Here is an 18,756-nt window from a genome sequence, read left to right as displayed (position 1 = left end):
TCCTTATAGCTGTCAATACCAGTCAATCAATTTATTATTGGACGAAGCTCAGATTATAGTTTCATCAGAAATCTGCGACATAGAAATATGTATTGGTTCGACATCATACTGGTATACTTTTAAGAGGCAAGTAATGTTTTAGATTAAGAAACTGATGGACTTTGATTCTAAATGGCTATTTGTTTTAAACACCTTGCGATCCTCAAAAAAAATCATTGACCCACCTCTCCACTCCAACTACCGCGCCATCACAACCAACCTTTCCTCGCTAAGGTCTTTAAATGTGTCACTTCCTCCCAACTCTGATTTTATGTTTCACTCCTTTGCCCTTCTCGCAGCATAACCAAAATCATAAATGACATCCTCTGCGACTGTGATTGAGGTGCATTATCCCTTCTCAGCCTCCTCAACCTTTCTGCAGTATTTGGGACCGATGACTAAGCCATCCTCCTCTCTTCTGCGGGGCCACCCTTATATGCTTCCATTCTTATCCCAATGTTGTCATTGCATCACCAGTAATGAGTGAGTGTCCCCATCCCCCATCGCACATCCCGTCACAAGTCTGTAGCCACCTTCTATTCTTTATCCTACACGGTGTCCCAGAGTACATCATTTGCAATCATGGGATCAGAATTTTTCTGTACATTGTTGACACCCGGTTCTACTTCTCCATCACCTCTCTCAATCCCTTGACTGCCTCCATGCTGTCAGATTGCTTGTCCAACATCAAGTTTGGGCAAGTCACAATTTCCTGCAGCTCAACATCAGGAAGACAGAAAACATTATCTTCGGACTTCACTATGTACTCTTGCTGCCCCCTTTCCAGTCACTGCCTCAGGCTGAATCAGACCGTTTGAAACTTTGGCATCCTGTTTGACCCTGAACTGACATTTAAACCCCATAATCTATCCATCACCAAGATTACTTACTTCCACCTCCACAAGATTTCCCATCTCAGTCCCTTCACTACAGAAACCGATTTGCAAGCTTCACCTTCACACTCAAAGAAACTAATGCTCCCCTTGGTGTCTTCCAACCTGCCACCTTTCATAAACTGTCACTTATTCTAAACTCTTGCACATACCCTATTGAACATTAAGTCCTGCTTGCCAATCTCATAGTCCCCACTAACCTACACTGGCTCCCTGTTTCCCAATGCATTAACTTTAAAATCCTTGGTCTCACCCCATGCTAACGCTGAAATCTCTTCCAGCCTCATATTCTCTCCCAAACACTTTGATCTTCTGTGAATGCCCCACTTCCTGTGGCCACCCCACTGGAGGCACAGCCTTCAGCTATCTCACTCCTACCCTTTGAAGTTCCCTCCTTTACGTTTCTGCCTCTCCAACTACTAAAACCTTCTCAAAACTCATCTTTTCAGCCAAGCATTTAATTTACTCCTCCTAAACTCTGTGTTTCTAGCTCTTATTTTCTTACGCTTTTTGTGAAGAGCCTTGGGATATTTCTTTACATTAAGCATGCTATATCAAAGCAAGTTACTGTAAAGTACTGTCCCCTCAGTACAGATTCACACGAGGCATGTAGTGAAGTCAAGGTCACTCTGGACCTGCACCTTTATTTCACAGCTCTGGAATGCTGCACTTGCCTGAGACCTGTCCTTATATACCTGTCTCTTGCAAGTGCATCCCTGGTGGTAAGGTATGCTGCTGGTTACAGGTCATATCTTATTACAGTCATGTATAGCATGTTAGGATACAGTTATATATAATGATGTAAGATACATGACATCACCCTCCCCCAAGGTCTTATTGTCTTTATAGATTCAGTCTTTCAGGTGGTCTACGCTCTCGCGTGGAGCATCTGAGTTGTGGTTCAGTTGTTTGCCTTGGTGTTTGTTTTTCTTTGGATGTGGTTGCTGGTATCTAGCCTGGGCTGTCTGTTTCGATTGGTGTGATTGTTGTTGACTCGCCTAGGCTGTCTGTTGGGATTGCCCTTTCCTCAGGTTGTTCCCTCTGTCTGTCCACCAGATGTGGTTTCGAGCTCCACATTGTGGTCTGCCTCTGGTCCCGCAGTGTTGTTGGTAAATCTGCTTTTGACTTGGTCTACATGCCTCTGGCAGGTTTTGCCATTGTCCATTTGTACTACCAGTAGCCTGTTTCCTTCCTTGCCATTTGGGACCCTGCCATAGTTTAGTACAAACACTTTGTCCCCTATCTCATTTAATCTTCCCCTCGAATTTCTGTCATGGTACTCAGTCAGCTTATGGCGCTTTGCCTCAACGATTTTGTGCATGTCTGGGAGGATTAATGAGAGCCTTGTTTTTAAAGTCCTTTTCATCAACAGTTGCGCGGGGGGGATCCCAGTCAGTGAGTGTGGACGAGATCTGTATGCCAGCAGCAGTCGCAACAGGTGGCCCTGCAGCGTGGGACCTTGGATTTTAAGCATGCCTTGTTTAATGATTTGCACTGCTCTCTCCGCCTGGCCGTTGGAGGCCGGCTTGAACGGTGCCGTCTTGACGTGATTTATGCCGTGGTCAATTATAAAGTCTTGGAATTCTGCGCTGGTGAAGCACGGACCATTGTCCCTGACCAATATGTCAGGGATTCCGTGCGTTGCAAACATGGTTGCGAGGCTCTCCACAGTGGGGGAGGTTGTGCTCGAGTTTAAAATGGTGCATTCGATGCACTTTGAAAATGCATCTACAACTACGAGGAACATTTTGCCCATGAATGGGCCTGCATAGTCTATGTGCAGCCGCGACCACGGTTTGGTAGGCCAGGGCCAGGGGCTCAGTGGAGCCTCCCTGGGGTCATTGCTGAATTGGGCACAAATGGTGCACCTTCGGATGCAGAGCTCGAAGTCCACGTCAATACCAGGCCACCAGACGTGGGATCTGGCTATGGCCTTCATGAGAACGATCCCCAGGTGCTCGCGGTGGAGCTCCCAGACAAATGCCTCTCTGCCTCGCAGAGGCATGACTACTCAGCTGCTCCACATCAGGCAGTCTGTTTGTAGTGATAGCTCATGCATGCGCCTGTGAAAGGGTTTTAATTCCTCAGGGCAGTCATCGCGAGCCTCTGCCCAGTCACCGGTTAGGACACATCTTTTTACTAAGGATAACGTGGAGTCGTTGGCCGTCCAGGCTCTGATTTGGCGAGCCATCATGGGTGAACCTGTGGACTCAAAGGCATTGATTGCCATGACTATCTCACAGTCCTGTTCGTCAGACCCTTCCGTGGTCGCCAAGGGTAGCCTACTGAGCGCGTCGGCACAGTTGTCTGTTCCTGGTCTGTGCCTTATGGTATAGTTGTAGGACGCCAGCATGAGTGCCCACCGTTGAATTCGCGCCGAGGCGTTGGCGTTTATTGCCTTGCTCTCGGATAGAGGGACGTGAGGGGCTTGTGGTCGGTTTCTAACGCGAACTTGGCCCCGAAAAGGTATTGGTGCATCTTTTTGACACCGTACATGCACGCGAGCGCCTCCTTCTCTACCATTCCGTACTCGCGCTATGTCCGCGAAAGTGACCTGGAGGCACAAGCTATGGGTTGTAATTTGCCCGCACTATTGACATGTTGCAAAACGCACCCGACACCATACGCTGACGCATCGCATGTGAGAACTAGCTTTTTACCTGGGTCAAAGAAAGTCAAAACACTGTTGGAACACAGAAGGTTGCGTGCCTTATTGAAGGCGCATTCCTGGGCGTCCCCCCAAAACCAATCGCACCCCTTCCTGAGTAGCACGTGGAGAGGCTCCAGCAGCGTGCTTAAATTCTGCATAAAGTTCCCAACGTAATTGAGTAGCCCGAGAAAGGCGCGCAGTTCTGAGACATTGCGGGGCCTGGTTGCCAGGCGAATTGCTTCTGTTTTGGACTCTGTTGGGCGGATTCCATCAGCGGCAATCCTTCTGCCCAAAAATTCAACCTCGGGTGCGAGAAACAGGCACTTGGATTTCTTGACTCGTCGGCCTACTCGATCCAACCGCTTTAGTACTTCCTCCAAATTACGGAGATGGGAGTCGGTGTCCCTGCCCGTGATAAGTATGTCGTCTTGAAATACAACCGTCCCCGGGATGGACTTGAGCAGACTCTCCATGTTGTGCTGTAATATGGCAGCTGCCGACCTGATGCCGAATGGGCATCGATTGTACATGAAAAGACCTCGATGTGTGTTGATGGTGGTGAGTAGCTTGGATTCCTCGGCCAATTCTTGCATCATATACGAAGATGTGAGGTCTAATTTTGAGAAAAGTTTACCTCCAGCCAATGTGGCAAATAAGTCCTCCGTTCTGGGCAGCGGGTACTGGTACTGTAGGGAGACTCTGTTTATGGTAGATTTGTAGTCCCCACAGATTCGTACGGATCCATCAGGCTTCATGACTGGGACGATGGGACTTGCCCAGTCGCTAAATTCCACAGGTGATATAATGCCTTCCCGCAGAAGCCTGTCTAGTTCGTGTTCAATCTTTTCCCTCATCACATAGAGTACAGCTCTGGCCTTGTGATGGACCGGTCTAGCATCCTGTGTGATGTCGATTTTGACTTTGGCCCCTTTGAAAGTGCCCACACCTGGCTGAAAGAGATGTTCAAATCGCTTTATAACTGTTGAGCAGGAGGTCCGTTCCTCTAATGACATGGCATGGACATCATCCCATTTCCAGTTTAGTTTTACCAGCCAGCTTCTCCCCAGCAGTGCTGGGGGGTCTCCGGGGACAATCCACAGGGGAAGTCGGTTCACTGTCCCTTTGTGTGTGACAGAGAGCATGGCGCTGCCGAGGACTGGTACGATTTCTTTGGTATACGTCCTTAGTTTGGTGTCGACCCTTGTGAGTTTTGGTCTGTCTCTTTTATGCGGCCACAGTTGTTCAAATTGTTGAGCGCCCATGTGAGATTGACTCGCTCCAGTATCCAGCTCCATGTTGACAGATATCCTGTTGAGTAGGACCCTCATCATTATAGGAGGCGTCCTATTATAGGAGCAGCGGCCATTGATCGTGTTGACCCGCTGTACCTCGGTGTCCCGGGTACTGTCCCCACCGTCTTCTGGTCCGCTTTCCGACCCATCCGATTCGTATACCAGCCGAGCTGCCATTTCTTTGCACATGCGGGCCAAATGCCTTGTATATTCACAATTTCTGCAAACAGCCTGCTGAAATCGACATCCCCTTGCCGAGTGCCCACCCCCACACCTCCAGCACAGACCTATTCCATTGTTCAAAGTGTTTCCAAAGAATGAGCTGCGTCTGGCTGATCTCTCTTGAGCTTCTCTCAGTTTGTAGTTGATTGCTCGCATTGTGGGTTGATGAGGTGTGAACGGCCGTTCCTGTGGCCCTTGATGGCTTCTGCCTGCTGTCGAGAGCCTGTTCTCCCGGTTTTGTCTGTGTGTGGGGGTAGCAGCTTGTTTAGTGCTGTGAACTTCTTGTTCCGATATTTCGTTAGTTGTCAATCAACCTCGTTTCTTCTTCCCCTACCAAGAATGTCTGTGCAACCAGTGCTGCTGTCTCTAAGGTCAGGTTCTTGGTCTCTATGAGCTTTCGGAATATGCCTGCATGGCCTATTCCTTCAATGAAAAAGTCTCTCAGCATTTCTCTCCTCAGTTCATCAGAGAACTCACATAAACTAGCCAACCTCCGAAGTTCCGCCACGAAGTCGGGTATGCTCTGGCCCACACAGCGTCTGTAGTTGTAGAACCTGTGTCTGGCCATGTGTAGGCTGCTCGCTGGCTTCAGGTGGTCTCTTACCAGTGTGCTCAATTCTTCAAACGACTTGCTTGCTGGTTTCTCGGGTGCCCACAGATCCTTCATTAAAGCGTATGTTTTCGAGCCACAGCTGGTCAAGAGATGGGCTCTTCTCTTGTCTGCCTTATCGTCACCTAGCCAGTCTTTGGTTACAAAGCTTTGCTGGAGCCTTTCTATAAAGTCCTCCCAATTGTCTCCCGCATTGTACTTTTCATCTGATCCGTTGTTCGCCATTCTGTGGATTCTGTAATCCCGTAACTCGTCGCCACTGTAAAGTCCTGTCCCCACAGTACAGATTCACACGAGGCATATAGTGAAGTCAAGGTCACTCTGGACCTGCACCTTTATTTCACAGCTCTGGAATGCTGCACTTGCCTGAGACCTGTCTCTTGCAAGTGCACCCCTGGTGGTAAGGTATGCTGGTGGTTACAGGTCATATCTTATTACAGTCATGTATAGCATGTTAGGATACAGTTATATATAATAATGTAAGATACATGACAGTTACTGTTCTTGTAAAGAAGCTATTATTCAAAGGTTAAAGTGTTGAGTTTAGAGATCTGTTTGGCTTTTAAAACTTTCGCCTGGTTAAAATCACACCTTAAACCTAGCAGAGGGTGTACTTAAGATCACGGTGGCTATCCTTTATAATACTTTCTCGCATGTATGTATCATGTATGTACATGCTGTTTGTAGCCACCAGATGGTGTCAGTGTTGGAGGCCACTGAGCAGCATGCACATGGTGTTGCTCGGGTATAAAAGGCCAGCCATTTTGTGAGTCAGACACTTTGGGCCTAAATAAAGCAGAAGCAAGGTAGTTAAACAGTACTCAGTTTGAACCTTTATTGTATACATAACATCTGGCAACGAGAATACAAGAACCTTTGTTTGCAAAATGAGCACGATTGGATTTTTAGAGCGACTCGTGGAGGGAGAAGATTGGGCAGACTGTGAGCTGTTTGAACCAGTACTTCGTGGCCAACACAATGAAGGGGGCGACGATGCAGATCGGCGCCGGGTCGTGTTCCTCACTGTGTGCGGTTCAAAGATCTACAGTCTGATAAAGAATCTACTCATGCCTAGTGATCCAACAGAGAAACGTATGAGGAGTTGTGTACATTGGTACGGGAGCACCTCAAGCCAGACGACGGCATCATCATCTCAAGATATACATTTTATACACACGTTCGGTCGGAGGGCCAGAACGCAGCGGAATTCGTTGCCAGCCTGAGACATCTAGCAGGACTGTGCAGGTTCGGGACGGTGTTGGCAGACATGCTGCGGGACTTCTTTGTTGTCGGTATCAACGACGAGGTGATCCTGCGTAAACTTCTGGCGGTGGAGGAGTTGGATTTAAAAAGGGCCATCCAGATCACTCAATCATGTATGACGACGGACAGGAGTTTAAAGCAAATATCGATGATGAAGAACCAAACCTCGGCAAGTACTGTAAATGCAATTGATTCGGCGTTCGGCAGAGCAGCACATGGCAGGGCCTATCTGGCTGCGTTCGTGAAACCTGTGGCTGCCCAAAGTCCACCAGCGGGAATATATCCGACTTCTCCGTGTTGGTGTTGTGGAGGAAATCATCGCACCACCAGTGCCAATTTAAGCAATAGAGTTGCAAAGGCTGTCTGAGAGTGGGACATCTCCAGCGCAAGTGTCCGCAGATGAGCAAGCGAGCTGCGACACACCACGTGGAGGATGAGAGTCAGACTAGCGTGGATCCGGATACGCAATCCGAGATGCCAGAGGAGGAAGTGTATGGACTGTACTCTTTCATAACCAAGAGTAAACCAATTGTGATTAATGTGAAGTTTAACAGGATACCGGTATCGATGGAACTGGACACAGGGGCGAGTCAATCGATCATGAATGAGAGGGCATTTAATAAGCTGTGGGATACTAAGACTGTGAGGCCCAGGCTGAGCCCTGTTAACGCCAAGCTGCGCACGTATACCAAAGAACTGATAAAGATGATTGGCAATGCACAAATTAATGTGTCATATAACGGTATGGTTCACGAGTTACCGCTGTGGATTATTCCAGGCAATGGCTCAACGCTGCTCAGCAGGAGCTGGTTGGAGAAAATCAGATACGACTGGAAGGACATAAAGGCGTTGTCGTCGGAGGAAGATACATGTGCCCAAGAATTGAGCAAGTTCCCCTCGCTGTTCGAACCGGGTATTGGCAACTTCACGGGAGCCAAGGTGCAGATCCACGTGAATTCAGATGCAAGACCCGTCCATCATAAAGCTCGGCAGTGCCATATCGGTTGTACAGGTTAGGTGAGTGGGCAAATGCATGGCAGATGCAGTATAATGTGGATAAATTTGAGGTTATCCATTTTGGGGGCAAAAACACGAAGGCAGAATATTATCTGAATGGCGGCAGATTAGGAAAGGGGGAGGTGCAACGAGACCTGGGTGTCATGGTTTATCAGTCATTGAAAGTTGGCATGCAGGTACAGCAGGCGGTGAAGAAGGCAAATGGTATGTTGGCCTTCATAGCCAGGGGATTTGAGTACAGGAGCAGGGAAGTCTTACTGCAGTTGTACAGGGCCTTAGTGAGGCCCCACCTGGAATATTGTGTTCAGTTTTGGTCTCCTAATCTGAGGAAGGACGTTCTTGCTATTGAGGGAGTGCAGCAAAGGTTCACCAGACTGATTCCCGAGATGGCTGGACTGACATATGAGGAGAGACTGGATCAACTGGGCCTTTATACACTGGAGTTTAGAAGGATGAGAGGGGATCTCCTAGAAACTTATAAGATTCTGATGGGACTGGACAGGTTAGATGCGGGAAGAATGTTCCCGATGATGGGGAAGTCCAGAACCAGGGGACACAGTCTTAGGGTAAGGCATAGGCCATTTAGGACCGAGACGAGGAGAAACTTATTCACTCAGAGAGTTGTTAACCTGTGGAATTCCCTATCGCCTGCTGTACCTGCATGCCAACTTTCATTGGCTATATTCAAGAGGGCATTAGATATGGCCCTTATGGCTAAAGGGATCAAGGGGTATGGAGAGAAAGCAGGAAAGGGGTACTGAGGGAATGATCAGCCATTGAATGGTGGTGCAGGCTCGAGGGGCCGAATGGCCTACTCCTGCACCAATTTTCTATGTTTCTATATGATGAAGGAGAAGGTCGAAATTGAACTGGACAGAGTCTAGCGTGAAGGGATCATATCACCGGTCCAATTTAATGAATGGGTCAGCCCCATTGTTTCTGTGCTGAAAAGTGATGGCACAGTCAGAATCTGTGGCGACTACAAGGCCATGATCAACAGGGTTTCGAAACAAGATTAGTGCCCATTACCGAAGGCTGATGACTTGTTTGCGACGCTAGCCAGAGGGAAGTCATTCACAAAACTGGACTTGATGTCAGCCGATATGACGCAGGAGTTGGTCGAGATGTCGAAGAGACATATGTACATTAACACGCACAAAGGACTGTTTATTTACCACAGGTGCCCGTTTAGAATTCGCTCGGCTGTAGCAATATTCCAGAGGAATATGGAAAGTCTACTGAAGTCCGTTCCCAGAACCGTCGTGTTCCAAGATGACATCCTGATCACCGGTCGTGACTCCAAGAAGCATCTGAACAACCTGGAAGCGGTTCTGCTGTGTTTGGACAGAATGGGACTCAGACTGAAACGCTCGAAGTGCGTCTTCATGGCACCGGAGGTTGAATTCTTTGGGAGGAAAATCGCTGCTGATGGCATCAGACCCACTGACGTGAAAACCAAAGCCATCAAGAATGCACCCAAGCCACAGAATGTGACGGAGCTGCAATCATTCCTGGGTCTACTCAACTACTTTGGTAACTTTCTACCTAAATTGAGCACCTGACTTGAACCATTGCACATGCTATTGAGAAAAGGCAACAACTGGGTGTGGGGCGCATTGCAAGACAGAGCTTTCGAGAAAGTCACCAATCTGCTTTGCTCGAACAAGCTGCTGGTACATTATGACCCATGTAAACGTTTAGTTTTGGCCTGTGACGCATCGTCATATGGAATTGGTTCCGTGTTACAACAAGCCAATGAGTCGGGGATACTTCAAACTGTCGCGTATGCATCCAAAAGTTTGTCGAAAGCTGAAAGAGCCTACAGTATGGTAGAAAAAGAAGCTTTAGCGTGTGTGTATGGTGTTAAAAAGATGCATCAATATCTGTTCAGTGTGAGGTTTGAATTAGAGACCGATCACAAGCCGCTCATTTTGTTGTTTTCCGAGAGCAAAGATATCAATACCAACGCTTCATCCCACATTCAAAAGTGGGCGCTGACATTATCTGCCTATGTCATTTGCCACAGACCTGGCACAGAGCTGGAAACGCCACAACCGGCAGATTTAATGTTAATCATGGATGCTTTTGAGAGTGAAGGTACCCCTGTCACGGCTCAACAAGTTAAGACCTGGACCAGCCAGGACCCGATATTATCGGTGGTAAAGGGTTGCATCCTCAAAGGCGATTGGTCTGCCATACCTAAGCAAATGTGCGAGGAAGCCAAACCATACATTCGTCGCAAGGACGAACTGTCTATTCAAGTAGATTGCATATTGTGGGGCAATCGAGTTGTAATGCCTAAGAAAGGGAGAGAGAAATTTGTGCGTGAGTTACACAGCACACTTCCTGGTATAGTGATGATGAAGGCCATCGCCAGGTCCCATGTATGGTGGCCAGGAATTGATTCTGAGCTGGAAGCATGCGTGCATCAGTGCAACACCTGCATGCAACTCAGCAAAGCACCAGCGGAATCGCCGCTGAGTCTGTGGTCATGGCCATTGAAACCTTGGTCCAGGATCCATGTAGATTTTGCAGGTCCCTTCCTGGGCAAGATGTTTTTAATGGTGGTGGATGCTTATTCGAAGTGGATAGAGTGTATAATCATGTCATCCAGCACATCCACGGCAACCATAGAGAATCTCAATGTTATGTTCGCGACACATGGTCTGCCTGACATAGTGGTGAGCGACAATGGGTCGTGCTTCACCAGTCAGAAGTTTTAGGAGTTTGTAAAACTTAATGGCATAAAACATGTAAGGTCAGCACTGTTCAAGCCTGCATCCAACAGGCAAGCAGAACGTGCAGTACAAATCAAGCAAAGCATGAGGAGAGTAACCCAAGGTTCACTGCAGACCCGCTTGTCTTTGCATACTGCTACAGGACAAGACCCCACATACTCATAGGGGTCTCGCCTGCTGAACTCATGATGAAAAGAAGTCTTAAGACCAAGTTATCTCTTGTACACCCAGATTTAAGTAATCATGTTGAATACAGAAGACAGAGTCAACAAGGGTACCACAATCGTGCAACTGTGTCACGCGAGATTTCTGTTAATGATCCTGTATATGTGTTGAATTATGGTCAGGGTCCCAAATGGATCGCTGATACGGTCATGGCCAAGGAGGGCAACAGAGTATTTGTTATTAAGCTGAAGAATGGGCAAACTTGCAGGAAACACATGGATCAAACAAAGCTGAGGCACACAGACGAGTCAGAACAATCGGACAAAGAAACCATCGATGACCAACCAACCTACCAGCAGCCTTCAGTGGACTCAAGGGTCATCAGTGAACCCAGATTTTCCATCACAGACTTGTTCAATAAAAATGGATTGCAATTCCTGACATGGCCGCTACCAACCCAACAAGTCAGCCATCCAGCCACCAGCCACAACAGACCCCACACATTCACCCAAAGCCGGAATCGAACTGAGACGGTTAACCTGGGAGCATAAAGCACTGGACCGTCTCAATCTGTGAAAGACTGTGATAAGATCTCAGAGGAGGGTATTGCCATGTATGTACATGCTGTTTGTAGCCACCAGATGGTATCATTGTTGGAGGCCACTGAGCAGTACGCACATGGTGCTGCTCTGGTATAAAAGGCCAGCCATTTTGTGAGTCAGGCACTTTGGGCCTAATTAAAGCAGAAGCAAGGTTGCACCTTGTTCAGTTAACCAGTACTCAGTTTGAACCTTTATTGCATACGTAACAGTATGTTAATCAGAATTTGGGTAATTTCGGACTTCAAATTCAGAAAGCATTGCAGGGTCCAAAATGTGGGTCATTCAAGCTTAATTTTGAAGTATAAATTTTAAGTTCATGCTTTGCAAGCCCAAGAGAGAAAAGAGGATTTAGAGAGGGAATTCCCGAGAATTGGACCAAAGCAGCTGATGTCTCTGCCACTGATTCTTGAGTGAAGAGAAGTTAGGATACACAGGAGATCAAAGTTTGGGGAACAAAGGCTATCCAGTGGGGTGTAGGTTACAGGAGGAGGGACAGACAAAGCCACGAGCAGGGATTTATAAATGAGGATGAAGATTTTGAATTGAGTGCATTAAAGGATAGGAAGTCAATGGAGGTCAATGAGGACAGGATATGGGCAGAGATTGGACAAGTTAGACTTTGTGTAAGATGGAGTTTGAGAGGCCAGATAGGAGGTGTTGGAATAATTGAGTGATGAATGTAAGAGACTGATAACATTCCAAATTATCTGAATTGATTGAGTAGATTTAGTAGCATATCCATTAGCAAAGGTGGAAAATAATTTGAATGATTATTGACTGCATACATCCAGTCAGTGTGAAGCTGGAATAAAAACAGAAAATGCTAGAAATCTCAGCCGGTCAGGAAGCATTTGTAGAGAGGAAGCAGAGTTAACGTTTCAAGTTGATGGCCCTTCGATGACCCGAAATGTTAACTCTGCTTCCTCTCCACAGATGCTGCCTGACCTGCTGAGATTTCCAGCATTTTCTGTTTTTATTCCAGATTCCAACATCCGCAGTATTTTGCTTTTGTATTAGTGTAAAGCTGGTATCAATGAGATTAATCATGTACTACACAAGCTTTTTTAATCTAATACAGATTTGGAATAGTGTGCATGATTTAGATGCCCTACATTAAGAAGAGCATGTAATGAATTGCAGATAATTTAGAGAAAAGCTCTAAATTATCAAGCAAGATTCACAGCACTGAACCGTTTTCCATAAAGGACAGAGTTTCCGAGAAGTGTTGTTCTAATTTTTTGTAATGTTCAGAAGTGTTCAGCGGTGCCAGCCTGGTGAAGCTAAAACACAGGACTACCTGCATGTTAAACAGCAGAAGCAGCATGCTAGAGACAGAGCTAAGCGATCCCACAACCAACGGATCAGATCAAAGCTCTGTAGTCCTGCCACACCCAATCACGAATATTGGTGAACAAGTAAACAACTAACGGGAAGAGGAGACTCCATGAATATCCCCATCCTCAATGGTGGTGGAGCCCAACACCTGAGTGCAGAAGACAAGGCTGAAGAGTTTGAAACCATCTTCAGCCAGAAGTGCTGAGTAGACGATCCATATTGGCCTCCTCCTGAGGTCCCCACCATCACAGATGCCAGTCTTCAGCCAATCGATTCACTCCAGGTGATATCAAGAAACAGCTGAACACACTGGATACAGCAAAGGCTAGGGGCCCGACAAGTGGAAAATTGCCCAGGTATGCCCTGTCTACAAAAAGCAGGACAAATCCAATCCAGCCAATTACTGTCGAACCAGCCTACTCTCAATCATCAACAAAGTGATGGAAGGTGTCGTCGACAGTGCTATTAAGCGACAATTACTCACCAATAAACTGCTCACCGATGTTCAGTTTGGGTTCCGCTAGGACCAGTTGGCTCCAGACCTCATTACAGTCTTGGTCCAAACAGGGACAAAAGAGCTGAGTTCCAGCGGTGACATGACAGTGAATGCCCTTGACATCAAAGTAGCCTTTGACCAAGTGTGGCATCAAGATGCCCTATTAAAATTGACGTCAATGGGAATCTGCTTGGAGTTATACCTAGCACAAAGGAAGATGTTTGTGGTTGTTGGAGGCCAATCATCACATCCCCAGGACATCACTGCAGGAGTTCCCCAGGGCAGTGTCCTAGACACAACCATTTCGGCTGCTTCATCAATGACCTTCCTTCCATCATAAGGTCAGATTTGCTGATGATTGCACAGTGTTCAGTTCCATTCGCAACTCCTCAGATAATGAAGCAGTCCATGCCCGCATGCAGCAAGACCTGGACAGCATTCAGGCTTGGACTTATAAATGGCAAGTAACATTCATGCCACACAAGTGCCAGGCAATGACTATCTCCAACAAGAGAGAATCTGACCACCTCCTCTTGACATTCAATGGCATTACCATCATCAAATTCCATACCATCATTATCCTGGGGGTCACCATTCTCCAGAAACTTAATTGGACCAGCCACATATATACTGTGGCTAAAAGAGCAGGTCAGAGGCTGGGTATTCTGTGGCGAGTGTCTCACCTCCTGACTCCCCAAAGCCTTTCCACCATCTACAAGGCACAAGTCAGGATTGTGATGGAATACTCTCCACTTGCCTGCTTGAGTGCAGCTCCAACAACACTCAAGAAGCTCGTCACCTTTGAGGACAAAGCAGCCTGATTGATTGGCACCCCACCCACCACCTTAAACATTCACTCCCTCCACCAACAGCATACCATGGCTGCAGTGTGTACCATCTACACGATGCACTGCAGCAACTCACCAAGGCCGGCAGCACCTTCCAAACCTGCGACATCTACCACCTAGAAGGACAAGGGCAGCAGGCGCATGGGAGCACCTTCACCATGTGGACTGCAGCGGTTCAAGAAGGCGGCTCAACATCTTCTCAAGGGCAATTAGGGATGGGCAATAAATGCTCACCTTGCTAGCGATGCCCACATCCCATGAACGAATAAAACATTTTTCCCTGCAGCTGGAAACTGTTGATTCATTTGACTTGCGACACTTCCAGACCTCCTCTTTAAGGTGATGCTGCAGGTTCATGATGACCAGCTGCCCCAACAGATTTTTCGCCCTCCTAAACAGCGAGCTTCTTATATACAATGCAATTAGTACTGGCAGCTCACTAGTCAATGCAAATGAAGCCCGACCACAAAAATTGATCAGGCTACCCGCTGACATCATCATCCATCTGCCGCCCATCCGATATACATTATGGCCAGGAATTTCCTGGAAATTCCCAGTGTAAATACGGCATAAGAGAGGCATTGGTTTTTCCATGAACATTCACACGTAACTGATTTGCAGCGTGAAAATGTGCACTATCATTCGTGCCAAATGCAAGATGTGTCCACTGAAAATCTCTGTGCTCATTTACAAAGCTTCGCCCCACATAAAAAAAACCCAGCTCACGCAAGTTTCTTGGATTTACGCAAATAACGCGCTGGCGTAGTATGCCCAAAGTCATCTGATATCAGCGTAACCAAAATTCCTGAAATTTGATGGTGATTTCCTTTGCGATTCTTTATGAATTTTTCTTACTGAGACCTGCGCTATACATAACCAAAGTATTGTCAGTCTCAGTGCACCTGAAATCTTCCCTGAAAGAATCCATGGAACACAAAAAGGAAATTCAAGCCAATCCTTACACAAATCACATGCAATTTGCACTATCATGATCCCCAACCCTCCCATTTAATCTTGAGGGAAGGTTCTGCCAAGCTTCTCCCTGTTCTTCTTCCTTTTTATTTTTCCCAATCAAATATTGGGAAGACCAAAGCTATTGTTTGGGTTCACGCCATTAACTCCAGTCCCTAGCCACTGATTCCATCCCTCTCCCTGGCAATGGTCTGTGGCTGACCAGGTCTGTTCGCAACCTTGGTATCATATTCGATCATGTGCTATGCTTCCTACCTCATATCCACTCCATCACTAAGGCCGTCTATTTCCACCTCCATAAGATTGCCTGTCTCCACCCTTACATCAGCTTATCTGCTGCTGAAACCCTCATCCATGCCTTTGTTACCTCTTGACTTGACGATTCCAAAGCACTCCTGGCCATCAAACACATTGCTGTGGGTCTGGAGCCACGTGTAGGCCAGACCAGGTAAGGATGGCAGATTTCCTTTGATAGACATTAGTGAACCAGATGGGTTTTTAAGACAGTCCGATAGTTTTATGGGTGCCATAACTTTTTGTTCCAGACTTATTTAATTAAGTGAATTTAAATTCCCCAGCTGCCGTGGTGGAATTTGAACTCACGTCTCTGGATCATTAGTCCAGGCCTTTTAATTACTAGTCCAGTAACAGAATCACTATGCTACTGTTCCCAATGACCCACCTATAGCAGCAAGGCAATGAAATAACAGAAGCCTTGAAGACTCCAAACACACAAGAGACAGCAGAAAAATGAGTGCCAGATCAGCTTCTAGCTTTCCCTTGAAATGGCTCCCGACCAGTAGTACCTCCCTTGGTGGGTGGATTGAGGAAGTAATAGTAACAATGCGGCTTGAACCAAAAATGGCATTGGGGGACCTGAGAATGACTTTAAATATCCACATATATTAATGAGGCCCCATCTATTTTTTGAAGAGCATTGGCCAGCTAAATGGAGGACTGTTCAAAAATTGACAGGACATTTTATTCTGATTTTAGTCCCTCTACCGCCTCACTTTCAGGCGTAAACGGGTGGAAGCAAGACGAAAATAAACCTCATCGTGTTATCATAATGATTGTCTAAGAGTACAATAACATTAGTACAACTATTGTCTTGCAACTAATATCAATGTATTTAGCCCATCATGGCCCTGACCTAATGACCTCTTTGCCTGTTCACAACATCACTGATTCCTGAGTCCAGCTTGCTACTCTCCCAGCCAATGCAGACCTGCTTCCATTCCAGTATTCCCGCTTCACTCCTGGCTACTACTTGCAAGTAATACTACAGAACTGAGAAATTATGAGCTGAATTACTTTAGGCAAAATGTAAGGGTAGATTTATTTGACCCTGGAGAATGTCCATTTTCCAAAAAGATCAGGGAAAAGGAGTGCATACCTGTTTTGCCAGATCTCTGCCACTTTTACACAGCAGAGCTAGGCCTGCATCTGCCGTAGGCACTGGCCCATCACAGCTAAGTTAATAAGATGTGAGGGGGTATTCCCAATCTCCCGCTTCATTTTCCTGGGATATTGTCTGCACGCCTCAGTAAGGTGTTGCGGGGGGGCGGGGAGGGCACAATGGACTGTCCCAGACACCATCCGCTTGGAAGGTTGGTGGTGCTGATCTTCATCAGCAGCCAGAAAACCCTAATCTCAGGGTTGAGGCATCTTAAGCTGTGCTTTAATTTCCTGTCCCTCTGCAGCTGCTAGGCCCTGTCAGAAATGGGGCCTGTGCCGGAGATATCCCTCAGTCACGTTTAGAACCCAGGACAAGAATTTGTGGGCCAGCATACGAGTAGCTCATTTTGGGTTAGCTGATTCTGTCCAGCACCAATACAATGGGATCCAGGAAAAGCTGCCACATGGAACTCATAAATACAGAGTATGGATAGAGGGAAAACATGTTTTTGGAGTACTAGTTTATGTTAATATACTATTCATATTTCTCAGGAATAAAGATCTACAAGTCCTATTATGGAAATTTTCAAATAAATGCAAGTAGTGGAAATCTGAAATTAATAAAAGCAGAAAATTGATAATCGCTTTCTGAAAGGGAAAGATTGGTCGAAATGTTGAGTGTGGACTTTCATCCGAATTCTAATTAAGGCTCCCATGTGAAATGGTTAACCTATCTTTTTCAGATGATGACCGAGCAGACCTGCTATGCTGTTCCAGCATTCTTCACTTTTATTGCAAATGTTATAGCTCCGTAAGATACCATCTTTCATTCCCAACAGAACTGAATTGCAGTAATTACCTTATCTATCACTAATAGATCCCCTAGCTTTCCCGGAGTTAGTTTCAACAAATGCTAAAATCCCATCACCGTGTAAGGACTTTTGACAAGAATGTAGAATTAAATCAGATTTTAAAATACGATCTTTATTCTTGCTACAAACACCAGGTTCTGTGAGTTCCAGATATCATTGGTAAAGCTTCAAAGTAAAGTGCAGAAGCAGAAGATTTTAATATTGATTTTCTTGTACCACCCACGCAGTAGGAGGGAGAAAAGAAATGAAATGACAAGGAAATTCTGAGTCAGCAAACAATAGTAGGATATTCATATTCCGAGGCAAGTCACCCGATATGTTCTATATGACTAAAATTAATATTCACATTATAGATTCGCAGTTTCAAATTTAAGGTGGATTCAAGCTTCAAACATAAGTCGCAAAATCCCTACTGCAGCAAAACACTGCTGATGATTCTCATCCACCCATATGTGTAGCATTGCCATGAGGTGCAGTCTTGCATTTTAGGGAAAAGCTGTCTATGGATCATTCCTTTTTTCCTTCATCAATTTCAAATGGCCTTATTGAATTCAAAAACTCAATGTTTCATTTTAATTCGGTCCTGTGACTAAAATGCCAAAGATGACAAGCATCACATAAGAGAAAGCTTTGTACCTAGCTCATAGTTATAGTAATATTTAAATCCTATCAATTTACTATCCTATCCTACGGCTAACCGTCTCCTTCAACCCCTCTCCCCTGTCTCCACCGCACTCACCTCCAACAAGTGTGAGGAGTTCATGGACTTCTTTGTCTCAAAGATTGAGACCATCCAATCAGCCGCCTCTGTGAGTTCCTTTCCTTCCCCTAGCTCACTGGGCTAAACTTCCTCTGAGGCTCCCTCCTGCCCTCGCCCTAAACTTGCATCTTTCTCTAGTTTATCTCTGATCTCCCCTCTTGACCTCTCCACGCTCATCTTGTCCATGAGACCCACTTCCTGCTCCCTTGACCTTATTCCCACCAAACTTCCTTTTTTGGCTCCCATGTTAGCCGACATTGTTAATGGTGTTTGTTAATTGTTAATTGTTAATTGTTAATTGTTGGGATCCCTAGGGAGATCTGTGGTACAGGGTTTGATCATGTTTCTGCTGATAGTCTTTGCCCTATATCTATTACTTGTCTTGGTTAAGTGTTGCTATGCCAGGGTGGGAAAAACCATGTTACCTGCCGAGACCACGGCTAGAGTTATGGTAGCAACAACTACTGAAGGCTCTTGTGTGGAAATGGAAATAGAGAGACTGTACAAGATCAGAATGGATTAAGTTGTCCTTGTGAAGGACAAAATGGGGGAATGTGGAAATGTATTTTTATCTAAGCTGTACC

This window comes from Pristiophorus japonicus, chromosome 1 (genome assembly GCF_044704955.1).
Source record: "Pristiophorus japonicus isolate sPriJap1 chromosome 1, sPriJap1.hap1, whole genome shotgun sequence".
In the NCBI taxonomy this organism is placed as follows: Eukaryota; Metazoa; Chordata; class Chondrichthyes; family Pristiophoridae; genus Pristiophorus; species Pristiophorus japonicus.
This window is presented reverse-complemented; position numbering follows the sequence as displayed.